Genomic DNA, 20,168 nt, shown 5'->3' on the forward strand with positions numbered 1-20,168 from the left:
TTGAAGACCATGAGATTTCAAACTACATTCAAAAGTACAGAACCAGGATGGTGATACATAAAGGATCTGTGAGAAAGGAAGCACTAGACCTAGCAGCAAGGTGGGGTTGCCTGCATGGTCAGCCCTTCATTTGAATGCAAATGTAATTTTGGGGCAGGCAGTTATCTGTGACATCAGGCAGGACCTTAGTAAACTGTTACCACCAGCACCTGGTAAAACCATTGTTAATCATGTGTAGTAAAGGGACATCAGGGCTAGCATGAGTCATTTATAGAGCCAGTCAGGGCTAGAAAAGAGAGAAAGAAAGAGGAGGGGAAGAGAGATCAAACACACACTGTGAGGAGCAGGATGTCCCAGCAAGACAAAGCCAGGCTGTGAGCATCATGTATGTGAGTTACCTTTTGGATAAAGAAACCAGCATGTATCCAGGATCTGCAAGGTGCAGCAGCAACAACCTGCCAGTGCAAAACTTTGTGTCTACTCCGTCTTATCCAGATTACATGGGATATCATCATGTGCCAGCTCTGGACACCCACGGCCAGCCTGCGGGAACCTGGGGATCCCACTATGGCCCGCAGAGGGAGGACTGGAATGCTTATGGCCCAGGACCTTCCAGCACGGTTGCTGCTGCTCAGATCAACAGCTCATCTCCTGGACAGGTCTCCTACACTTCTGCTGATTACAGCTCCCTCCATCCCGCTGGATCTGGGGGTTTACCTCCTGTAGATACAATTAATACACAGCAAATCTCTCCCAACAGCCAAAGGCACAGCTCTTATGAATGGATGAGGAAAACGGTGCAATCCACTTCCACAGGTAGGAGGGCACTGAAGTTTTATGCTGAGGAGAGATTTTGCTGCTTTTGCATTGTTTGGGTGTTTTTGCCAGGTTCCCCGTTTAGAGGGAAGTGTCCAGTGTAACAAAGATAGATCCTAATTGTTCTGAAAGATTCTTTTGCTAGCAGTTAAATGTTGGTTCAGTTATTGGATAATGGGTTTGATCTGCTGACTACTTATATTTCTTGCTTGACCTTTAATGCTGAGGCAAATGCAGAGTCCTTTGACAGAGAAGTATTTTCACTTCAGAGATGTTAAAAAAATCTGATATCAAATAACTGCTTTAAATAGGAATCCTATCGCTTGGAATGTAGCAGCATGCCTGCAGAAAGAAATCATGATGAAAGTATTGTATTTTACACCATACTTTGCTTATTTTCCTCAAGTTTTAGAAATGTATATGAAAAGTTCAAGTAAAATATATATAGTAGGGGGCTGGAAGTAAGGCTTCATATTCGAAACAACTTCTCTAAACCTAAGAACACTGAAATGAGATCTGCAAGACCAAACAATGAGTCAATGCGCTAAACCCAGGAGTGATAAGGAAAACTCTGGTTCACTCAGTAGTAGTAACTCTCAGGATATGCAAGAATAGAGATCCCTGGTAACACAATCAGTTAATATAGCCACAGCTCAGTCTCCAATGTGTAATTCTTCAATTTCACTTAAGCAGTAAAAGTAAGTCATAAAGCAAGAGGAAAAGGTTATGTTTGTCATGAGGAACAATAGAAAAAAGAGAAACATAGAGCATCCCTAAACCAAAAACCTTAACTTGTATGAATAGGGAAAAAAAAGAAACAAGACAGGGGAGAAAGAAAAGAGGGAAAACTGCCTGAAAAGAACAGAGGCCCAATCCACTATATAACAGTATTTGATCCTCTGAGGTGCTGAGCAATTCTGCCATGCACTGAGATCAGTAGAAATTAAGGCTGCTCAATGCCTCCCCTAAAGAGATGCTCACAGGATTCCAGTGTTACATCTCAGGAAGGCTCCTTTCCTTTCAGCCTTCCTCTCACCCAGCTCTGTTCCACACATGCCTGTCAATAATAGTTTTCAAAGCAAGAACTGACTCAATCTCTGATGGAAAAGCAATTGCTTAGAGCAGACTTTAGAAAAACTAAAGCAACTGTATAGAAAAATTGTCTGCATTAAAACAATGCATCTAATTTCTATGAACAGAATTGTCCTCAACCCTGCTGCACACTTCAGTTCAGAGCATCCATAGAAGTGAACAGGACAATCAGAATAGGTTGTTACTCTGGGTAAATAGAATTTTGGGGTGGCTGAAGCAGTAGGTATTTTAAAACCAGATTTGTTCTTCACTGAATACTCTCTGAGCAAAGACAAAAGAGGTTGGTCTTGTAAAACCAGCTTACTTCTGAGTAGCCCTTACAAGAGCAACGGAACTGCTCACAGACTGTGATTTACAGATGGCAGAACACTTGCTCAAAACCCCCAGCCTCTTGTCTCTTCTTTCCCCACCTGCCTTTTGTTCCTGTGGATTTGAACTGCAGTCTTTCAGAGAAAGGACTTATTTTACCTGTCTGTGCTGTCTCTTTTCTAGCAGGATGGACACACTGTGAGATAGATTTTTATATATATATGTATATATAAATCTACTGAAAATAGACAATACCACATTCTAGCTGCCTGCTGTCTGCTCAAGAAACATGCTTAGGGCTTTCTAATCTTCCAAATTTCAAGCCTGCACAGGGCAGAGCATTCACAGGAAGTGTTGGGACTCTATTCTGGAATGGGCCAACAAGACATTGTGCATCTTAATTTCAGGAAAAGCTGAAGAAATCAGCATGTCATAGTAGCGTACACTCCCAAATGCCCAAAGGCCAGCATAAGGCCCTCTGAAGTTAGTGGGAGCCTATCATTCATTTAATGGCTACTGGGTCATGCTTTAGGGAAAATCCCAGATAAGGAATTCTTCTGCTGCTTCTTCCCCTCCTCTTGTGATTTGCTAGGCTAGGAATGCTCAGTGCCAATAGATCTGTTTCACTGGAGTCTGTTCCTTTTACTGGATTATGATCAAACCCCTCAGCATTTTCTTGGGTGGTATTTTCTACTCCCTAAGGCTGTATGCACTCACTGGGCACTACCCTTCTGTCCCTTTGCAAACCTCTAGGAATGTCAGTAAAGGTCTTGTATAGGCAAGAGTGAAGGAATCACACCTATTGTTATTAGCTTCTGTTATTTCCTGTTATTCCCTGTAAATAGATTTGAGCCACTATTCTTAAGGATGGAAGAACTGAGGCTCAGACTTACCTGAAGTGATCAGAACAGAAATTAGACACATTGATTTTATTATTTGCTCATTACCTGTTGCAAAATACTATCAATAATAATATTATCTCATTATGGAAACAACAATTATTAAGGCAAGTGATCTCTACAAGGTATCTTGGAAGTGTGCTAGAGATGTTCCTGTACTCTCACCCCTTTAAGATCAGTAGGGATTCTTTCCAAAGTTTTACTTACATTGAGTAGTCTGACTCGTAGCAGCTACAGAAATAAGACCCAGAACCAGTGATGTTTCCATCTCCACAGATTTCATGATTTATCTTCTCCTATCCGTGCTTTGTGGCCTCAGGACCTGACAGATGACAAACAAAGCACTTGATTGAAATTGCTGCCACTGCCCTCCAGGTCTTTCAATACTCTGTTACCTACACCTAATCTGGAACAAAACTAAAAATGGTTTCAAGTCTTACTCTGTAACTTTAAATAGCATATCTAACGTAAAACCATGTCTTCAACTGGTATTCAGTGAAGCTTTTGAGGTTATGCTACTTGAAACTGGAAGATCTCAGTATTTAATGTCAGACTATCATCCTGGTTTAGCGTTACAGGAATACATTTCCCACAGAAAAGATCTACTGAGGTTTTCATCCATCACTCCCTCTGGTTGAAGAATGTCTGAGTGTTTCTCCCTGTAACTTTGGAACTGGAGGGACTGGGACTTGATCCTAAACACAGTGCAGGTAGGATCCAATGCTTAGTCACTGCATTCTTGAGGGTGCTAAGGATAAAGGAGAAAGCAAATGTGTTTTGACTCCAAACATATGAAGGAGGAAACACTGACTACTTACTGTTTTCAGCCAAGAACACAGGTGGGAAAAGACCCTTCTCTAACCCTTACACTGCTCCTGTCCCTTCTCCTAAAGCCCCAGTTTGATAGAGCAAGCAAAGCCAAGACAACTAGTCACTGTAACAAAACAGAACAAAGACACAGCAACTACACATTTGAGGTGGCAATTCCACACACACAAAGCATAATTACAGGGAAATTCTTTGATGGAGAATAGAATAAAATCACCTTAGAACAAGTTACAAATCTCTTCCTGCTGATTTCAATGTATTTATGGAGGTCAGCAATCACTCACACAGGAGCAAACTTTACTTTTTGCCTTTGAGAGAAAACAACATACATCTGTGATAAACCAGTGCCCAAAACAATCAGCTGGAGCAGTTAAGTACCAGGCAGTTCCAGCAGCAATGAGAAGCTGCTCACAAAACTGAAAGTACACCTTAAGAACTGCACTTCTGTGACCATAAAATAGGGAGGGAACAAGTTTTGAAACAGAGGTGAAGTGATTATGAACAGAGGCTTTTCCCACAGGTGACAGCTCTCCTATCTTTGTGGTTCCATGAAAATAGCTCTGGAAGCACAAGACAGTTTTTCTGATGATGATGGTAAGTGCTGTAGCATCAGCACCAAATGAGCTGCAAACATACAGCATCTAGTCTTTGAAGAAAGAAGTTATATTCCCTCAAACCTACAGAGGAGAAACAAGTCTCTTAAGAGGCCTCTCCTGCAAAATGATGAATGCCTAAAGAATATACAACACTTCAAAAAACATTCAGTTATTCACTTGCTTTTTAGTCTATACAGTCCTTGGCAATGGGATTTCTCCCATCTTGTCACTTGGAAATCCACCTGCCAAACAAAATCCATACAGGGAGATCTGTCCAATCCTTGTTTAAAGGTGAGAAAAACGACTCTGCTTTAGAGTCAGCTATTTCTGCATGATGAATACAAAAACTTACACTAGCAAAGTGAAAGACAGAATTTGGCCAATGAGCTTTAGTACAGAATAGTAGAACACAGTCAAAATTGTAAGCATTAGCATTTTGAATAGAAGTCAACAGAAGGGAAGGGAAAATCTTCAAGTCTGTGGCAAGCTCCCAATTCTATGATCCTATTCTGTTCTTTTCAGCTTGGGTTCTCTGGACATGTGTAACAGGAACAAATGTAGGAAATACAAAGAGAATTTCACCATGTTTCACAAACCTTTATGCACCTAATTCTGTAATAATATCAGTCCTACTCAGGGCACCAAGACTCCTGGCAGGAATACTGTCACTCATGTTACACAGGTTGGACCAAGTTCACACAAGGGCAGCCTGGTGTGGTTTGGTTGAGGTTTTATCTGATGTAACTTTACAGAACATCACATGCAGCACAATATCCATCTTCAAGACTTATTTAAAATTACTGTTGCTTCACAACTTCACATAAACCAGTGAAATTACACTAGGGAGAATTTGCCCTTTTCTCTTCCTACACTTCCAGAGGGCTTAAATATCTAGAGAGATTCCCAAAACATAACTCTGGGGCCTGATTCCCATAACCTTATAAATCCATATCTTTATAAGCTCAAAAATTTAACACCAATCTCGTAACGAGCATCAAGATGCAGATGTGAACTGAGCACATCTTCAGGCCAGGCAGCTGATTCATGCTTTGAGCTGACTTAAGTGAGCTTCCAGCCCTCAAGTACAGACATTAACTTCCTCTGAAACATTAAACCACAGAATCCAGATTACATTCCTTTGTAAATAATCCAACATCATCTGATATATTGTACACCAGGACATCTTCTGTATAAAGTAGGTAGAGCTTCTGGATTTTATGAGGTAGATGAAGAATATTCCTGAAAAGCTAAGAGTGGAGGCACTAGAAAGAGACCAGGGCCAGTTCTGATGCTAATTTATTTTGCTTTGTAAACTAGTTGTGAGGTCCGATGGTGGAGTTGGTTTTTTTCCCCTTTCCTGGCTACATTGTCTGAGGTTTTGAGGCCTATCTGTCATATTGAGGCAACAGACCCTTTTAACACTTCGCTTTGCTTTGATATGCAGTCTTGTCTCTTCCTTCTCCCTCTTTTCTTCAGGGGTTATATTGCCGGAAAGGGTGATGATTTTCACAGCAAATAAAGAGGCCTTCTCCCAGCTTTATTGTCTTCAGAAGAAATGCTCTGTGAATTTTATGACCAATGGGAAAGCTGTTCCCTTCCCCCAGCTCAAAACTTGGCCAGTCACAAAAATTGCCGGAGTGGGTGTGATAGAACAGGATTGTTAAACTATAGCTCACGACAAGTTTCCTAAGTCTGAAATGTCTCATTTCTTGTCCCTTCAGAGGCAACAGTCAATAGTCTTCAACAGTCACTGTAAAATAAGAGTTCTGACAAACTCACTGTTCTCAAGCACCTCATCAAACCCAGGAAATCCACTCCCCCAACACGAAGGCAAAGGTGCTGCTTCAAAGCTCTTTTGTTTCATTTTTCTTCCACCTAAATACTATTAACCTCTCCAGCCACTTGCAATTCCATAGTATCTGCTCCTGACAGAACACATTTCCAATAAAGCTGACATTATATTGCTGATTAAAATAATGTTACACCTTGGTGGTTTCACTCACCCAAGTGAGTAGGATTTGACTAAACAATTGGATTAAGATACTAACTTTTATCATTACATCATTAAATTCTGCCATTACCTCCTAAAGAAGTCCAGGAAGTGAAAAACATCCTTCTGCTGCCTCTGATGAACCCACTAGTCCTACCTCAAATTTTGTTCAGGTAATACTTCTCCTCGAAATAAAATGCATCACTGTAAATAAGACCAGTAGATTTGTCTCAGAAGGCAGCAGAGTGCATCTATTCCATCCTACAGATGGAATTTAGAGGCTAAAGGCCTAAACTGTTTAGAGATAGCTTTTGTTGCTTCTGTTTGTTAACTTTGGCAAATAAAAGTGTACTTTGCCTTTGAAAGGAAATGCCATATGCAGCCTAATTCCAACCCAGCATCCAACAAAGGCATTAGGAAGACTCTCACTGCCATCAATGAGGGTTTGGGTGAAGGCCTAACAGTCTAAAACAGGTCTCTGCCAGAATAAAAGCACCCTCTGGAAGACCCTGTCAGGTCTCAGTTCCCACTGGCTGTTGGCTCCCTACACAAAAGAAATCAAACTATTAAAGACAGGATTTGAAAAATCAGAGAATTTTCTCAAATCCTCGTTGACTTTCAGAAAGGAAATGTTCTCGTTTTGCCTTTCTGCTTTCTGAATTGTTCTCTTAACTTACTTTAAAGACAGTAGATGTGAAAGCTCCCAATCTTCCTTCAAAAAGAAACCAGATATATTTTTTACTAAAAATAAACTGAAAGCTACTCACACACAAACAAAGGATTTGATGGGAGAAAGCTCAGTTTGCTACATACATCTAATTCCTTCTTCAGTTTAAAAACCAAAAAGCCCAGCCCTCTCCTGTTCAGACAACGTTAAAGCATTTCAAACCAGAAACAGGAAGGCTTAGCCTGAAATTTACTGTCTTGTTTTGGCAATAGAAGAACATTCTATATTTGTCTCTGGCTTCTGAATGAGAACAGAGTTCAAGATAAGATCACCTTGTTGCTCTTTTGTATACTCCAGTTTAACACCACAAAGGAGACTAAGGAAACATTTTAAACACTTTAACCCATAAAATGACCCCAAATTCTCATTTAAAGAGGGGAAAAAAAGCACAACTAAACCACCCGGCTAGAGATCAAAAATACCAAGTGAGGCATTAAAGCACCACGGGTGACCATATGTTAAACAAACAATTTACACTTCGAATTGATGAAAACAAACGTCCTGGTACTTATGTGGACTGAACTGAGTAACTGCTCTTCTTCAGAGACTCTCAAATTCTTCCCATAATGTTGTAAAATTAGCAGCACTTTTCACTTGATTATCAGTGTAAACATAATGAGGCTCATTCTGCTTTCACTGCAGTTTTGCAGTGACAGAAATGCCACTGAAATGAGAATGTACTACACATTACCTATCTCAGCCAAGCAGCAGAACCTTCCTGGGGAAGGCACAGTGGTTTTGCTTGCATCGGCTGAGCAGAAACCCCAGTGCGAGGAACACACACAAACATGCACACACCTGTTTTCCCCATTGGATTCCCTCAAGCCCACAGCATTGTAAAGGCCTTATTAATGCACAGTGCTTTCCCAGGGATGAACACCATGGAGCATAGAAGCTGAAGGATAGAGTTCTGATACAGACCTTTTTCTACAGCCCTGGGAAAAGTCCTACAGGGTGAAACAGTTGTCACCCACAACCAGAGGTGTCACAGTATTTGCTTACAGCATCACACTGACCAAGACTTCCAGTGCTAAACAAGTCTGTACTTAGGATCTGCACAAACAATTCAAAAGGATCAGAGCCTGAAGAAGCTTCTAATGCAAGTAATACTTTGGAGAGCTAAGAATTCTTCTAAGTAGCAAAGTACTGTCAAATGCTGTAAGAGAAAAAAGCAATGTGGCTCAAGCCACTACCAGCAAGTGGAAGGCAATGTTAGCTTTAAATATGTTCAGCTATTGAACAAAGAGACATCACATCTTCCTCCACAGATGGGGGGAAAACATTAGCCTATAAAACCAAACCATGATAAAGTACTTTAAGATTCTGTTATAGTTCTGTACATTGAATTCTGATCTTTTCTGATGTCAAACTTCAAAAGCAAGGGGAGTTTGGAGGAGGGGCTAGGGAGAAATCAGGCTTTTGCCAGCACTGATACATGAAACCTCCAGCTTTTCTCTCCTGGAGGGGAACGTGGTTGCTCTGCAGAGCTGTGCTGTGGTCATCTACTCAGAGACTGAAATTTTACTAACTCAGTGCCTGAAAATCCATTCCAGTTCTCTCTATTCAAAATTAACTGCTCTTATGAGGAGCACAACTATTATATCTCAAAAAACCTGGTTCCTCAAACTTGCATGCAAACATGAGCTGCTGTATGAAGTTCAGCTGCAGCTGCAGCAGAATGCTTAGGCAGCAAGCCACAATATGCCTCGGGTTTTATGCATCGTTGGAGAGAACCTGAATCTAAGAGGGCTGTTCTACTGTAGCAACCACTAAGGACACAAACATTCACAACCTCCACTACCACAGTGGCACATGCTGCAAAATATACCAAATGAAAACGCATTCCCTGTCCCAGCCAATTTATAGTCTGATCACACACATCTGCAGAGATGTCCATGCAAATACAGACAGACAAAAGCACAAAAAAGGGCAAAACCGTGTTAGCTGAGATGTAACACTGGTCTTAACACAGCAATGATCCAATCTTTCAGCAATGTAGGAAAACCCTTAGGCTAGGCTCTGGGGCCTTGGCTTTAAGCAGGTGGTGAGCTCTGGTGTATTGATTGCCTAATAGGAACATTAAACAACCAGGGAAAGGGGGGAGAGAGGAAGCACCCGCAGCCTTTCCCATCTCAATTCTCTTTCACAGCTCCCACACATTCTGTTCTCAGAAATTACTGTGTATGAAACCCATAAAATTTCAGCTTCTTGCATCTGTGTTCACTGGCTCATGTCATTTGCCATTTCCTTTAATGACCTGGGTACTGCTGAGCCATGTCCAGTCACTCGCTGTACCCACAGCTGAAAGGATGCAGCAGAATGCTTGCAGAAGACAGATGCTGTAGCTTTATCATTGTTCAGTGTCCTTTGTAAGGCATTTATTGCTTTCTTTTTCTCTTTTCTATTAACTGTCATCTGGAAATCTATGTTACTATCTCCTGTGCTATTATCAAGTTGTGGTTAGACCATGCCAGCTTGAACGGAAAAATACAACCTCCAAATTGCAGTAACAATCACAGTATCACAGTTAATTTTTCTGGAAACAAGAAAGGAGGAATTCTGGAAGTTCTCAGTATTTCCTATACAGTAAAATGTCCTTCACAGTTTCCCTTTCAAGCAGGTATGGGTGTATCAGCTGTAGGGACAGAGAAACCAGAGCAAACGCAACACCAGGCAGGAAGCTTGCACCAGAGCTGGGAACAGAACCCAGGTTTCCTGCTCCTTGTTCTTAGCCAGAACACCTTCCCTCTTCCCAGATGATAAGAAGACTGATAAAGAATATGAGAAGCAGTTTATCATCTGTTTACTAAGGGGCAAACCCTAACTCTAATGGTATGAACCTCCTGTGTTGTAAATTGAGACTGAATGGAGTTACTCTGGGTAAGTGCATAGAGAATCAGGCCTAAAATACCCACAAACATAGTTTTCAATTGTAAAACCAGATATTTGTGTTACAAAAGTTAAAACATTCTAGCTTGAAGCAATGTGTTCTTCTTTCAAAACAGGTAAAACAAGAACAAGAGAGAAAGTACCGAGTGGTTTACACAGATCATCAGAGATTAGAATTATAGAGAAGGAATTTCATTACAACAGATACATTACAATCAGGAGGAAGTCTGAACTTGCTGCAACCTAAGACTTTCCGAGAGACAGGTAGAGTATGGATCACCCATTCAGGATTTCCTTTGCATTTATGATTGCTGAGGAGGATAACCAACTTACTGGTTAGAACACCAAAATGTGCTGGCAGCCTTGGGTTACACTCAGTCCTAAATACCTTCCAGCTCTCACCAGAGAGCTGTGCAACAACACAACAGAATCCTGCCCCAATTTCTCTCTGGTTTTCTGGGTAGCTGCAGGCAGGGAGAAGGTTTCACTGGAATTTCTAAAGCAGAAATCCTGGTCCTGCTGAAGCCAATGGGAGTTCTGTAACCGATCCTGACAACGTCAGTCTTAGCAGAGAATGGCAGTGAGCTCACATATGTTCAGGACACTTGAAGGTATTCATTTCATTGGCTGCCTTTACTTTTTGTTAAAGATTTCCTACATACTCGCTACTCTTTTCCTCCTGCCCCTCTTTCCTCCATCCCTTCCAAATTCCCTTTCTACTCCCACAAAGGTAAAATCAAAACACAATTGTTTCTCATCAAGGGATACATATCATTTGTTCTGAAACCGCTCAGTGCTGCGTTTTGAGCATACGTTCAGTCCCATTTTAATGGGGAGTTCCCTGATGCAGCACATTGAAACAAGCTGCAAAACAGATCATTAAAAAGCTTTACTGAAGGAACCCCTGAACAGATTTCAAGACGCAATGCGCTCATGTGGTGTCTTTGCTAGCTGCAAAGCATCACACCACTGGTTTCCCAGTCAGATACTATTCAGGATCATTCACTGAAGATGATGCCTGATCTCCCACTGATGTATGGCTCTACTGAGGACAGTACAAAATCCACCCACAGTTGTAGTACTGTTCATCCAATTTGAACTCATCTGACACAGCACACATTGAAAGAGCTCACAGAAACACAGAAGTAAATACTCATTTTGCAAGTATTTCTCAATCTACTGTTGAATAGGAATATTTCATTATTGAAAATTCAAATTATTGCAATATTGGTACATATATTGGGAAACATGGCAACAGTGTTTGCAATATTTGCTCTTCATCATCAATCCAGTGTGTCATGATGAAATTAATTCCAGTCTCTGAAGTCACTATTGGAAAATGTAAGATTAATATACCAGATCTATAGTCCCACTACTACCCTTTCATACAAACTGAACAACTCTATCATATGAATAAGGCTGAACTCACACTGTCCTATCCCAAGTTCCACTGCATTCAGCCTAAAAGCTGAGATTATTTTCTGGAAAAGCTTTTTTCCTGCTTGTGACAGGAAGAAACTCACATCCAAGACACTAGAATGAGTATTATCTCAAGACAAAAGGACAACTGAACAAGGAAGTAAAGATGCAGTATCTAATGAAGGAAAAGGCAAACCCAAGCATTGCTACTATAGCAGGGATACAGAAATAAAGGAGATGAGGACTAGAAAGAAGAAAATTGGACTTGAGGGGAAGAATTACTCACACACACCGAACACCAAAAGGAAGGAAGGCAACAGGAAAGGAACAAGTTGGGCAGCTACACCTGACCGTGTTAGCTTTTAGTCTAGCATTACAGAGTTGTATTTACTTGTAGTTCTTTGATAACTGCCATACAACTCTGAGTGCCTACTACAGCTCTCTCTGGATCACTGTTGCAGATCTTCATCCCTGGTTTCATAGCAAAACAGAACTAAAACCTAGATTCAAAGGCAGGTGAGAAACACTAAAGCACACATGGCAAACGCATGGGTGAAACCAGGTTACCTCAGCACAAACAGAATTGCAGGAGAGCTGACAGTACTTGAGACTGTTTTAATGGAACATAATTTAGTACTGAAATGAGATTCCAGAAACTAAGAGCACAAAATTAACTCCCAAATGTCTCAGACGATAGCCTGGGACTGAAAGAGACCTAGTTCAAATTCCACAAGCTTTGTGTGTATCCAATTCCTTAGCTCTAAAATGGGAATAATAATGCCTTGAGGATAAGTGCACAGAGACTCCTTAAGATGTTCTGTGGGACTTCACCAGTGGTTTTCTCTAAAGCACAATTTAGTAGCCACAGACATTAACACCTCTTACTGTTTTACCTCCCCTCTGAGCATCAATCTCTCCCCCTTTCTAGCTTCTAGCAAAAGCTACAATCAGTATTTCTCAGCAAACCAGCTGATTTCTCTTTGGGTCTAGAAAACGGTGACAGAAGTGTTTCCTTTGCCACCCAAACACCAACAAGAAAATACAATATGGCTGAATGAAGTAGCTTGACTTATTACACTGACTAGATACAATACAGACCCACTTTGAAGGATAAATAGCTTGGCATGGACTGCTATTCACATCCAAAGCCATTTCAGTTGTCACAGAACATTCACCCTCTCACATCTCAACAAAATTCTGCTGTATTTTCAACTGACCATTACTCATCAACCTCATCTCACATTCTCATTTGTCCTGTCCTAATCAAACCCATACACTCTTCAACGTTGCTTCAGCCCTCCCAAAGACAACTGTGATAGAGCAATGACTGCAGTGTAAAGCACTGCACAGTGTGGGAAGCACAAGCAGATTCTGGCTCCATCTAGAAATGCAGTAAGAGGCACTTGGCTATTAAGGCACCACTTGGACAGTGTTTTGAAGTAACGTTGTGTACCAAGAGCAGCACACTGGTGAAATTCTGCTCAGAAGTATATTTCCATTGGCTTACATATTGGAGCTAAGCATTAATATGCAGCAGTCCAAACAGCGAAGCTCGTCGTGCCTCAGTTTATAGGCCAGAAACTGGTTTAACCTGCGTATGTAGCTTTGATATACTCTCGTATTCTTTTGGCCATCACTATGACAGATGAAATTGTTCTGTTAGATTGTGTAAAAAAAATAAAAAACAAAAATCCAAAGCTTAGTCCATAAGAAAATATTGTCTTGAAAATAAAATTAACACTGAAAGCTTTTTATCAAGACATAAATATTTTATTACCAGATAGGACAGATTGCGTGTATGCAAAACAAGCAAGCAGCCCTGGCATCCCAGTTTGACACTGCCTTTCTCAACTGTGCTCTTGCATTGTTTTTTATGACCCCTACATATCTAAAGGGCCACACTGCATTCTATAAGCAACTGAAAAGAATTTCCTTTGCTCCTTTGCAGGTGAAAATCTGGTTCCAGAATCGCAGAGCCAAAGAACGAAAATTAATGAAGAAGAAATGACTCATTTTGATGGCAGCAGCCTTGGGTCTATGCAGAGTGGACTCTGGCTCAGTGAGCCCAATGCCAGTTCCTGACCAACAGACTCATTCAGAAATGCCCAGTTCTTTATTCCCACCTCCTCCTCCTCCTCCACTTCCTATGAATGGGTTTGCAGCACAACGGGAATCGGCAGCAGGTAGTGGCCTCTCAGTAAGGCTGCTGGAAGAGCTGCTATAAGAATGAACACTATAGAACTACCAGTACATGGAGCACTACAGTATGAGAGAGGACCAGCTGTAGCTGTTTTGCAGGAGTCCCAGCATGACATGGATTTGTGCACATAAGCTTCCAGGACAGTAAGCCAAGAGCTCCTTGCCAGATCTGCCGGCTAGCTCGAGTTCCCAAGGACAATAGGAACTGCTGTGTGCCAGGAGCCCTTGCTGCAGGGTAACTCTGCAAGGGAAAGCCATGCCCAGCCTGCGCCCCAGGGCACAGGGAGGGAGGAGAGCCAGGACCAGCTACAGCCACTTGTTATAGGACACTGCAGATGAAAAAGCACAGAACAGGCCCCAGGCAATCCAGCCCCTTACAGGGCAGCTGTAAGGGGTTGTAAGGGGGTGCTCTGTCTGTCCTTCGCCACAGGCAGAGTGTATTCCTTCTCCTTTGATCTCCACACAGGTTCCATGTACTCGCTTCCATGGACTTTACACATGGATCTTGATAATGAAACCTGGCATATACGTCTGTCCCACTGATAGAAAGCTGGGGTTGTGGTGGTTGCACTCACTACATGTTAAGGGCAAAAGGTCAGGGATGAGCGCTTTGGAATTTTCTGGGTTTGACAGGTATGATTTCCAATGCTCCATACACTGGTATACACATGCACTCCATCAATCTTACCACAAATGTTCCAAAAGCATTCTGGAATTCTGACTTTTGGGCCCCAAATTTGGTTTTGGTGGAAGAAAGATTGTATCAGACTCATTCTGTATCCCTACAGGAAAGAAGGAAGGGAGGGGGAAGGGGGTGGAATCCTGTTAAGAAGTGAAGGTATTGTAAGAAGTAACAGCATTTCACGGGGCAGCACAGCCCATGGATAAAGATACATAATTACATTCAACTGGTTTTACATTCAGAGCTATTGTGGCACTAAAATGTCTGAGAAGCCAAATTAATGGAAGATCAAGCACAAAAATACTTCAAATATAAGTCTCAGCGAGATTTTAAGTGGGGTCTCAATTCCAAGGGCTGATCCCTTCCACACTAACAGAATTTCATAGATACCCAGTACTTAAAGCATAATCTGGATACTTACTTCCTAAGACGACTACCAATTGCATATGCATTACTTGTCTGCAAAGGGAGTATTTTCAGAGCACAATGGAAAACACAAATGATTTGGGAATTGATACCCTCATTGTCAAAAACGGTTCAGATATTTAGGAAGCCCATCCTTGCTGATTTTCATCAGGGGTGTCCTCCTGAATCTCCGCACTGTTGCAAATAAGACTTAGGAGCGTTAAGTCCTTTAGGCACTACATTCTTTTTTATTTCCTTAATTATAACAAAGTAGTACTATTTAGAGCATCAAAATATTGGTAATGTCAAATTACTTTGTATATAAAGAACATTTAAATAAATGACTTTTTCGTAATCATTTTCCAGTGTGGTATCAGCTACGTAGCAAGTGAACATGCAGATTTTCCCCAGGAGTCTGTTAGTGAATTTTAGTATCAATTTAAAAGCAGAGTGATGGTAAAAAAGCTTGCAAGAAGTAGAGGAGAATAGCAAGACCAGGATGGTTCCAGGAGTTGGCAGTTTTCACTACTTCTTCATTTTTATTTAGCATCTTGTGGTTGTGAGAAGGACCACACTTCAACTTTGAATAGACACATCCCTACATTGTAAAATCCCCACTTTCACAATGCTGCTCTGCTTGCTGGCAAGAGCATCTGAAGGTTGGCACAGGGTAGGTTCAAATGAGAAACTCCAAGTTCAGCAACAGAAAAGGTTCCTACTCATTTTCACATGTTACAAAAAGCAGAACATGACAGAGAGCAAGGGGGAACAGCGATTTACCACCCGTGCTGATGAGCATGGCAACCAAAGCAAAACACTGGTCTCCCAAAAGACAGATCCATTGCATATGTCCAAAAGAGGAATCCACTGGAAATACCCAGAACAGCCGCTCTGTCTACAGAGAGAAATGCTAGATATTTTACCTGCAGTCTATACACACATACATTTAACTTAATTGCATCCTCGCATTGGCCACTTAACACAGAATTCTGCTTGCAAACTACAGAAAAATAAGTAACAATGCCCACATTTAGATTTTCAGAAGGTAGAATACAGAAGGAAACTTGTCTTTTGTACTGATACACAGTAATTCAGGACCTAGTTTTAGCTAAATGCACAGAATCATGGCCACAGGGATGCACAGGATCAAGTTCACAGCTACCTATTTTAATCACATTTTCATGACACAGTTTAAATTTGTATTAGAATTTTAAAAAGAAAAGGGTCCTTCAAGAAAGAACTTTAAGGAATCCAACTTCTTTCTCTTTAAAATTATTCAAACATCATTCAAAGAGGAGGGGGATCTGGCAAAATGACCTGGTTTATCTTGTTTACATGTAGAAGAGTTATTGAGGAAGAATAAGTGACCACTTTGAAGACGTGCCTCATTTCTGCTCCAGTTTGCTGAGAGCACGCTGGCTGTAGGTTTGCTATGTGTTTCCAATCAAAAGTTGTTAAGTACACAAAATAAGGCTGGATTTTATTTGCAGAAGCACATGTTCAAAGGTTAAAATTTATTGCTCCAAAAGCAGTATCTATAAACCAGGGCAATACCTTAGAGATTATTAACCTTCTAGTTACACCAGTGGCTGTTTTAAGGTGTTCATTTTATTTCTTTTTTAACTTACCAGCAATCTGTTCAACTAAATATGTTCAATGTGTTTTGATGCTTCAAAAGAGTTGATCATGAAACCCAAATATTTATTGTGTATAATTAAAAAATGAGATATAAAATTGGAGCCATATCAACTGATGTTAGTTTGGTCTAATATTGTGAGTCAGGAAATACTGGTGCTGGTCCTTACTTTCCTCCTGACTTTGGGTATATCATATAACCTATCACTTTTGATCACATCTAAAACCTAGGGACACTAAAGCAGAGTTGCTGTGGAGATTGATTGGTTGTTAGCAAAGTGCCTTGAAGAAGAAAAGCATACCTTAGACAACATCACAAGAGTATCTAAGCCCTTAATCCTAATTGTGATTAGAAGAATGATCAAGGTATACCCAATTTTCAGAGGAGTTCACTAACCTTTAAACCCCACTACCCAGCAAGAATTGTGATCTATATGGTAAAAAAAAAGATCAAGAAGGGCACAGCAAATTGGACCTTCTATAAAAACTTAATGCAACTGAGAGTCACAATTCAAAATTACATTTTTGAAACAAAAAAAAATTCAAACACACAGCAACTGCAATTGCTATGGGGTTGTGCAATCATTAATATACATGAGAGAGCATCAGGTATGGTGCTACCTTTTTCCCAGGAGCTGATTCAAAGAGATTCATTCTGGATGTTACCATAAAAATTAAAGAGCATACTCCTACTTTAGCACCCTTACTGAGGCTGCTGGTGCAGTAACAGGATTACTCCAACACAAGCTGACATATCCCTGCAAACGACTTACACAGCCTGTCACATTTTGGACTGGCCCTGGATGATACAAGTTGGACACTATATTGTGCAAACCTCACTAGACAGGAATAGCCACAGGCTTAGGATGAAAATGTTTGCAAGCTGTTTTCATTCTCAAAGAGCACAAACACTTTCTTGTGCATTTTGTAACAAACTGTTCTAAGAGGTATCACAATAAATAGAGAGGCTTCATTGAGATACACCCTGCATGTTCTTGTCTTCTAAGTCCCAGTAAATTACAGTCACTTAAGGCAGAACATACACAGACAATAATCTCTCATCTGGGAGTATGAACAAAGAGTTAAATATGTACAACAGAAATGCCAGTCTACCAGGAATATAACCCATGCCTATGGCAAGGATGGCAAACAGTAAAGGCAATCAATTCTTTTGTTGCCTCATGAAAGAAAGACCTCAGCAAAGAACACCTCAGACTCACACTGAGCACCCCATAATGCCATCTAGCCAGACTCTGCTCAGCAAGAGCTCAGTTAGTGGAAGTCCTGTGCTACATGACTCGGGAAGGAAACCAAACAACTGTCAATAGAGGATTTGCTGCTCATTTTCCTGATGCTGCTGAGAATAATCGATTTAACCTGGAGTTCACATGCAGGCTCTGTGATTCTAATAGCTCTGCTGCTTCAGCGGTAAGATGTACTCTTATTTTGTACTGATTTTGTAACAGACTACATTATTTAGATTTCAGAATAGTAAGACCCTTCTTTAGCTCCAGACCATTATTTCCTGGCAAATGCAACACTAGTGCAGATTACACATGAAATATATTTTTGCTATGTTTAATAAAATGCAAAAGTTACCATTAAGAAATGAACAGTTTGTCATTGTTAGCAGCAGTTAGAAAACCAGTAGAGGAACAGACAGAAGGGGTAAATTCAAACCTCATACTTCCAACAAATCACTTTTTATCAATTTTCAAAAGGATTTAATAGCCAACATTTCAGAGCACAAAACTAAAATGAAAGCACTCAGGAAAGCTTCCCTTACAACTGACATTTTTACTTCTACTGTTTATCTCTTATGAAAAACAAATAACACATTTGGGATGAAATACATGGTGACAAACTGAAACTTGTGATATTTCCCTTTCTCCTTTTCCCCAGAAGAGTTCAGTCTAGCAAATGAGAATGTTTCAGCAGCATCACTCACTGAGCTCTCTGGGCTGTGCCACATCTGTCAGTACAGATACCTTTTAGCACGTACTTGCATTTCAAGCCCTGAAAATGAGACCTAACTCAGGTGTCTGCAACACCAGGGTGCTGCATATTAAACCAGCCTCATTAAAAGAGGGTAAATGCAATTTTTGGAAGCTGTATGCCTGTAGAAGAGCTGTCTCTTTAGCTGGGCATTTCAAATGTTAACCTCATCTTCCTGCCTTCATGACTAGCTGGATTTTACTTCCAGCAGAACTGACCTCAGCTGACAGCATGCTACATACTGACTGCCCCTTCCTCAAGATTTATACAGCTGACTAGGAATTTTATGAGGAATGGGTAGGCACAGAAAGCCCAGCTTGAAAAAAGACTCAATAACATATCCAAGATACTGCAAACAACCAGCAATAACCCAGCTCACTAACAAAGTCCTTAGCTAGCTGTTCCATTGAAATTCCAAGCATGCAGTTCTAAAGGTATGGGCAAGAAGCATTCCTAACCTGATGCTACTGATGTGTAATTAGAGTGGTCATCTGGAGCGGGAAAACACCTATTCCTATCACCTTAGTCAGAATGGGACACACTAAGCTCATCTGCCTTTTCACCTCACAGACAGAAGCCCAGACAGATTTCATATCATTTTCGAGCTTCAAAGATGGGACAGATTTATTTCTTCTTATCTCCATATAAAAGCAAGAGTAACTTTATGAGTAAGGGTTCCTAATAAAAACTATCACAGGTTTGACACCTTAATATAAGTTCCTGTTGTAGAGGCCAGTTCTAATCTACTAGTAATCCCTGAAATAGCAGTTGTAATAGCTGTCATTAAAACATTTCATTGCATGTTGTGATTCCATCATTATTACCCAGTTTGGAAATACTCTTTAGATCAGCACATGTACATAGTGCACCATCTACACTGCCTGTACAAGCAAAACTTCAATACTGGCTATCACCAGGCTTCTTATTATTGCTAGTTTTTCACCAAACACTGTTAGAAAATTGAGACATTTTCTTCCCCAAAACTACATTTAATTTTACACACAAACAACTTCACATCAACAAATTATAACCTTGGAGTTCAGTTATTTTGGCAATCTCTGAAATATGCCAAAGAGCACAGCACTCTTGCTGCTGATACCACGCAGATCTTTCCTGTCCTATCTTTATCACCACTGCAGAAAGTGGTATAAGTACAAACCCCCAAATGGATGAGATTTTGGGATGTCTAGCCCTGCTACCTTTTACCCCACCAACAGCAATGGCTACTCAAAGTGTTCCTTGAATTACAGTGTAAGTTAGCTCTATACACTGAAGATGCAGTGGTTTGGTAGCTCTGAAGCTACTAACATGGGGGATGAAAGGACATAAGCATGGCCAAGAAATGATTCTTTGGAAGGCAGATTTAGATGAACCAGCAGTAAACTCTCAAAAAACATCAACCCCAAAATTTTGGTAGCCTCAAGCTACTATACTACACAAGAAGGTATTGTTCCTTTTTGATATACCCACATGGTTCTGTTACACAATACAGGAGGCCTAAGAGTCATGATGCAGATAATTTTGAATGTTATTCCATTTCAGTTATCTTATTGTCACTCTGGTGTTAAAAATCTGCAGTCCTACCCAGTAATCTTATCCTGCTATGTAAATCTTTTTAAACAAAAAAGCCTTACTCAGAGCTTACTATTGTTAGCTGGTATCAAATCTGTGTAGCAATTCGCCATCG

The 20,168-nt window shown here is 40.7% G+C and overlaps 1 pseudogene; it reads left to right on the top strand.

Annotated features, from left to right (window-relative positions):
• Nucleotides 1–383: 383 nt before the first annotated feature.
• On the top strand, nt 384–13,766 carry LOC101878730 (homeobox protein CDX-1-like; annotated as a pseudogene).
• The last annotated feature ends 6,402 nt before the right edge of the window (nt 13,767–20,168 follow it).

This window comes from Melopsittacus undulatus, unplaced genomic scaffold (assembly GCF_012275295.1).
Source record: "Melopsittacus undulatus isolate bMelUnd1 unplaced genomic scaffold, bMelUnd1.mat.Z mat_scaffold_584_arrow_ctg1, whole genome shotgun sequence".
NCBI classification, from domain to species: Eukaryota; Metazoa; Chordata; class Aves; order Psittaciformes; family Psittaculidae; genus Melopsittacus; species Melopsittacus undulatus.